We start from the raw sequence: 6919 nt of genomic DNA on the forward strand, positions 1-6919 counted from the left end.
TTTTGACAAGTTTCGGTCCTATCTAATAGGATCCAAGGTAATCGTATACTCTGACCATGCAGCTCTTAGATACTTAATAGAAAAGAAGGACTCTAAGCCACGCCTGATTCGTTGGGTGTTGCTACTGCAAGAGTTCGATCTTGAAATTCGTGACCGTAAGGGCACTGAAAATCAAGTCGCTGATCACCTATCACGACTTGAAGGAGCTGAAAATGTAGTAGAAGTGGAGGAAATTCTGGAAACCTTTCCAGATGAGCAGCTGCTCGTTACCACTCATCAGGAAGCGCCTTGGTATGCAGACTATGCTAATTACCTGGCCAGTGGTATTGTTCCTCACGACCTGTCATCGGTCCAGAGGAAGAGATTCTTTCGCGAAAGCCAATGGTATTACTGGGATGAGCCCTACTTGTTTAGAATATGCCTTGATAACATGATCCGGAGATGCGTCCCCGAGATCGAACAATCTTCTGTCTTGCAGGCTTGTCACGCTTCGGCGTATGGTGGTCACTTTGGAGGCATCAGGACGGCAGCTAAGGTGCTAGAGGCCGGATTTTTCTGGCCAACGGTGTTCAAAGATGCTCACTTATGGTTCAAAAGCTGTAATGAATGTCAACGCACCGGGAACATTTCCCGGCGTCACGAGATGCCCATGAACCCAGTTCAAGAAGTGGAAGTGTTTGATGTTTGGGGGATAGATTTCATGGGTCCCTTCGTCAGCTCCTATGGCAATAAATACATCATTGTTGCTGTAGATTACGTGTCCAAGTGGGTGGAAGCTGCTGCATTACCCACCAATGATGCTAAGGTGGTAGTCGGGTTTCTAAAGAAGAACATATTCACCCGCTTTGGGACACCGCGTGCAATTATTAGCGATGGAGGAACTCATTTCTGCAACCGGGCCTTCGAGAAGTTGTTGGCTAAATATGATGTGCGCCACAAGGTGGCTACTCCGTACCACCCACAGACCAGTGGACAGGTTGAGGTGTCCAACAGAGAGATCAAGAGCGTATTGACAAAAACTGTAAATGCTACAAGAACTGACTGGTCAAGAAAGCTAGATGATGCGCTATGGGCTTACAGGACAACATTCAAGACACCAATTGGTATGTCACCATATAAGTTGGTGTTTGGGAAGGCCTGTCACCTACCTGTAGAACTGGAACATAAAGCGTGGTGGGCACTGAAATAGCTGAATTTAGACTTGGAAGCTGCGGGCACGTCGAGAGTCACGGAATTACATGACCTAGAGGAGTTCCGGTATCTGGCTTTTGAGAGCACAAGGCTATATAAAGAGAGAATGAAAAGGCTTCACGATCAGAACATCATTGAACGAAATTTCAAACCTGGGGACAGGGTACTGCTTTACAACTCAAGACTGCGGTTATTCCCAGGTAAGCTAAAGTCAAGGTGGTCTGGACCATTTCGCGTGGTTGAAGTGTTTCCTTCCGGAGCTGTGGAAGTTTCTACTGAAGATGACTCTCGTACATTTAGAGTCAATGGTCAGCGGTTGAAATTGTATATGGGCATGAATGAGCCTAAGGAGATGACCGAGCTGCATTTGAATGAACCCCAGAGGTCGAGCGAACCTTAATTTCGCTCACATGAGTCGTGCCGCAACGTTAAATCAGGCGCTACGTGGGAGGCAACCCATGACATTGTTGTAATTGTGACCTTTGTAATCTATTTATAAAATAAATAAAAAAAATAAAAAAAAATTGGGCGTTAGAATCAGAGAGGCCCTTCGACCGCGGTGAAACCGCGGTCAAAAGGGCTTGCGGAAACTCATTGCCGCGGTTCCACCGCGACCGCGGCAGAACCGCGGCGAATACAGACGCGGCCCAGGTAAGTTTTTTTTTAATTTTAATTTTTTCTTTCCTTTTTTTTTTAAACCCACAAACCCCCCCCCCCTACTCTAATCCCAAACACATCCGCCCCAACCCCCATCCCTTTCCTTTTTCTCTCTCTTTTTCTCAAAATCCCTTCTTCTTCTTCTTCCTCAAACCTCCATTCTCCACCCTCTTCCTCTCCAACCTCCATTAACACACCCCCATTTTCTCTCCCTCTTCACCTCAAGTAAGTTAATCTTCTCCCTTTCTATTTCTTTTTATTATAAGTAGTGTACTTGTTAGATTAGCAATTTTAGTTAAATCCTAGTTAGGATTAGTGTATTAATTTGCATTTTTTTATTTTGTTTGCTTTCTTTTATGTTTGCCATTGTTGTAGTTGTTGTAGTTGATGTTGATGAGGTTGTTTGGTGCCAAATTAATTGGGTCTCCATTGTTAATTAATTGTGAAGTTGTTTGGTGGTTAGGAGGCCTAAATTTAGATTTTTGTGGTATAGTATGGATTGGATCATGTGTTGGCCGAAAATTGTGGCACTAAGTTGTATATTTTTTGGGGTGTTTACGCCAACCTAAGTTGAGATGTTGTAGTTGATGGTGGTTGTTGTTGAGATGTTGTAGTTGATGGTGGTTATTGTGTAGTTGAAATATTGTAGTTGATGGTGGTTGTTGAGATATTGTTGTTGCTAGTTGTTGTTGTGTAGTTGCTTGTTGGTTTGTTGATAGTTGTTGTAGAGTAGTATTGTTGGTATGGTGATATTTGTTGTAGAATGGTGTTTGTTATATGGTGGTGTTGTATGTCATGGGTACCATTAAATGGAATAAGTGTGGGGTGTATTATACCGGACGTGGTACGAAAATTATGGAGCTATTGTGGGGGTTGTTATGAGTGAAGTCAGGAGCTATTTTTGGTGTCATTGGGTGGTGAAGTCTGAGTAACCATCTTATTGGCACTAGCTAGGGCATATGTTGATGGTTTGTTTGATTATTTGCAGGCCCCATGGCTCCCAAAAGGCACAGGCGCTCTGGAGGCACATCCCAACGACCTGCGTACGATGAGTCCAGATTCCAATCGGAACTGGCAGAGGATGATTTCAACGCCAAGGCTACCAAAACTTTTATCCCTGAAATCCCGATTGATCGGGCAGCCCTCCGAGCCGAAAAAGTGGAGATGTATGAAGAGATACGGAGGCGAGAAATGGAGTTTCTATTTGCTGACCCTGCACCAGTTAACAAGATGCTGGTTCGTGAATTTTATGCCAACTGCCCTTTGAATTTGGGTAGGGAGGTGATTGTTCGGGGTATGGTGGTCAGTGCTCAAATTCAAACAATTCGCCGGGTGTTGCGGCTGCCTCCGTTCACCAGTGATGTCGATTATTACCATGATAGGCCCAGGGTGACATGGGAGGTCATGACGGATGTACTTTGCACAGGGGGGCAGCCCATAAGGATACGTGACCAAATAACCCTCAACTCTAACTCCTTCACTCACCTGGCCAAGTGTTGGTTGACTATTATCTGTAGCAGGTTCCTGCCTTCTAGCAATACCACGGACGTGAACTTCAATAGGGCACCGTTGACTTGGTGCTTTGTGACAGGGAAGGATTTTGATGCGGCACGGGTAATTGGGGATGAAATGGTCTTACGAGGCCCGCTGCTGACAAAGGGATTCTATTTCCCTTCCTTGGTGACCACATTGTGCATGATGAGAAACACCCCTACCAACCCTGGTGATGGAGATTTGCCTCCCAAAGCAGCTTTCAAAGCTTCTACCATCAGAGTGGGCAGGGGCACCCGCACTACAATTGAGCTTGATGATGAGGAGGATGATCCGGTCCCTGTTGCACCGTCCCGGAGGTCTGTTGACAGTGCCGGGCCCTCTCGGCACCCCCTTTCTGGAGCAGATCTATCACGCTCACAGTCCTCCCGGCCTATGCTGCGCTCCTTGGAGGAAGAGGTCGCGGATCTCCGCACCTCGGTGGATGGTCTACACACACGGATGGACGCCATGTCACAGAGGCAGGCTAGATCTGAGAGCCGGTTTATGGCTTGGCTACGCGCATTGGGGAGGGCTTGCCATGTAGACCCCAGCACCGTCTCCGACTCGGATTGAGTCTCAGGGAAGTCTTCTCACTCTTCTGTTCTTTACTGTATTGATATGACATGGGGACATGCCATGATTTTAAGTGTGGGGTGGGAGACTTGCTCTAACTGTGTATTGAAATGTATATAGCTGTTGTTGTGTGGTAGCAGTAGATGTGGTGTACATATGTGAGTAAGTTATATTAGGAGTAGCTGACTTGGCCCAACGACGGACACTTGTTGACGGGTCTCTTGAGGGTCAAAGTCAGATATATATATATATAAAAAAAAAAAAAAAAAAAAAAACTTGTAGAGGACTCTTCCTGATGACGGACTATGTGGACAGTACTCTTGAGGGAAGTAGTCCATGTAGAATTTTTTTTATTTTATTTTCTTCTTTTAGGTAGTGTAGTACCTCCCCCTTGGTTTTTCTTTTGACCACGGTTCTTTTCCAAGGGTTTTTCTTGAACCGGGTTAGGTAGATTTTTCTTTTATAGTTTTAGGATTAAATGGGTGAAGGTCAGAATGTAACCCCAAATGTGCACACTTGCAAAGAAAACGAACTAAGGGTGTAAGGTCTAAGCTTGTTTGTGGACTCATAATATATGCCTTAATTTTGCACATCTTGTCTGGCTTGAACACTCGTATGATTGTGTTGATGAACTGATTCGGAATGAGTTACATGCTAAGTGTGTGTGAGTTGTTACTTGCATCCTATGCTTGCATATGATACCTAGAACTTGCCCTGTGTGTTTGCAAAGCGAAATAGAAGTCGTTTGGTTTTAGAGATGATTGAGGCATTTCTTTGTGCAACCCTTTATACTTGAGAATCCACCTGTGCATATTACCATAGTTAACCCCTTTGAGCCTGAAGCCTGTTCTTTGATAACCCTATAATGATCTAAATCGCTGTGTTTGAATAAGCTAATTGTTTGAACCTTTACCTCCTAGAAGCACTTGAATCACTAAAGAATATACAAAAGTCAAAGTGTGGGGTGGGAGAGAGTTAGTGAAAAAAGGGGAATCAAGAATGAAGGTTCTGGTTGGTGAACTGGCAGTGTACAATCAATATGAAAAAAAAAAAGAAGAGAAAGCCAGTGTACCTAAAGAAAAGTGGGGGTCACAAGTGAAACAAAATGTGGAATAATGATTGGGTTGAACATGAAGGTGAAATAAAAGGAAGTGTGTATTAAAAGTGCTTAGGGAGGTTAGTCACTATATCCAAATATATCCTACCCGTCCCTTAGCCTACATTACAACCTATAAAGACCTCTTGATCTTTGACTGAATGGCTCGATTAGTGGAGTATTACACTAGGGGCAGGCTTATGGTGTGTCTGTGTGGCATGTGAATGCTCTTTGCTGAGAGTGAGTGAATTCTTTCCATATATGGTTCCTTATTGTTGAATTTTATGTGTGTGGAACTTCTCTCAGATTTTGTTTATGTGAGGGCATGTGACTCAGGAAGAAAAAGTGAGTCTTCACTTCTGTTAGAGTAATTAGAGTGAGCACAAGTGTGTCTTGGTATGAGAGTCTGCATTTGAGATACGATTGTGCACTGCTTGGGTCGATCATTGATAATAGCAGGTGTGACATAAATTGGGGCAATGCATTGAGAAGTTAGGCCTAGAAGTGTGGTTTAGTTGCTCGAGGACGAGCAAAGATTTAAGTGTGGGGTGTTGATAATAGGTGAATTTGACTATAATCACACCTTAAATAATCACCTTCTTGTGTAGTTTTAATGCTAAAAGTGATGACAAAATGCTCTTATTAGTGCTTTTCATGATTTGTAAGTGATATATGTATAAAGACGGCTAAGGAGCAGTTTTGGAGTCAAAAGTAATGAAAAAGAGGCCAACTGTGAAATTTCCTAAGTGACCCGTGCAAAAACAGGCCAAAGATTCAGAGAACTGGATCCACCGCGGTTCCACCGCGACCGCGGCAGAACCGCGGTGGGAAGCAGCTGCAGAAGTGCAGAGATTCCGCGAGGGTGTTTGGCCGCGGTTCTACCGCGACCGCGGCAGAACCGCGGCAGGCACAGAAACTTCTGGGACCAAAGTGTCAATTACGGGATTTTTAGACCTAAACCCTATTTAAAACATTAGACTTCGCCCAAGAGAGGCATGTATTGATTTTTTAGGTTTCTTAGCAAGGAAAACAATTGGGAGAAAGTACTCTAAACATCTTTCCTCTTTTCTTTTGATTTTATGATGAATTCAAGCTTAGTTTATTTTCCCATAGTCAAGATTAGCTAAATTCCTTGTCTAAGGTGTTGATGGAACCTATTGGGTGATGAACTTCTTGTTTATGTGAATACAAATTGCTAGTTTAATCTTTATTTGTTCAACTTCGTGTTCGTTGTAGTTAATTGACAGGATCCTCAATTAGCTGTGCCTATTTAGTGTGCATAACTTGGAAAAGAGTGCATATTTAGGGTATTGTTGAACAACACCACTCCTAGATTATTAGATGAATCTATAATTGCGGTTTTAAAGGCGGGATTAGGAATAACGAAGCCTTGGGTGCAATCTAAATTGAATTGTGCTAAATAAAGTAAGCTAGTGTATCTCGGGAGAGTGCAATAGTAAATTACTGTGATTACTCGGGAGAGATTTACGGTAAGATTAGCGTTCATGATTGATAGAGATGTGTGGGTAAATTTGTATGAGCATAAACAGAAGGGATTCCATCAATAGGGGAAATCATTGCCTTAGCTTTTTCTCATAATTGTTCACAACCTTTATTTTTTACTTAGTTACAGCCATTTAGTTATTTGCAAGCTAGTTATTAAAGAACACTCAACTGAGATTTGAATATTTGGGAAGCTGGTTCTGAAGACTTAGTGGGTCTGAAGATAGTGGTTGATAGGTTAACTCTCTGTGGATTCGACCCTGGGCGTAATACTCGGGTTATATTTGCAACATCCGCAAAGTCCTTTTTATAAGGCATAGTTGGGCGTGATCACCGGCCCTGGTAGGGCCTCATTCAGGAGAAGCA

This window comes from Nicotiana attenuata, unplaced genomic scaffold, assembly GCF_001879085.1.
Source record: "Nicotiana attenuata strain UT unplaced genomic scaffold, NIATTr2, whole genome shotgun sequence".
In the NCBI taxonomy this organism is placed as follows: Eukaryota; Viridiplantae; Streptophyta; class Magnoliopsida; order Solanales; family Solanaceae; genus Nicotiana; species Nicotiana attenuata.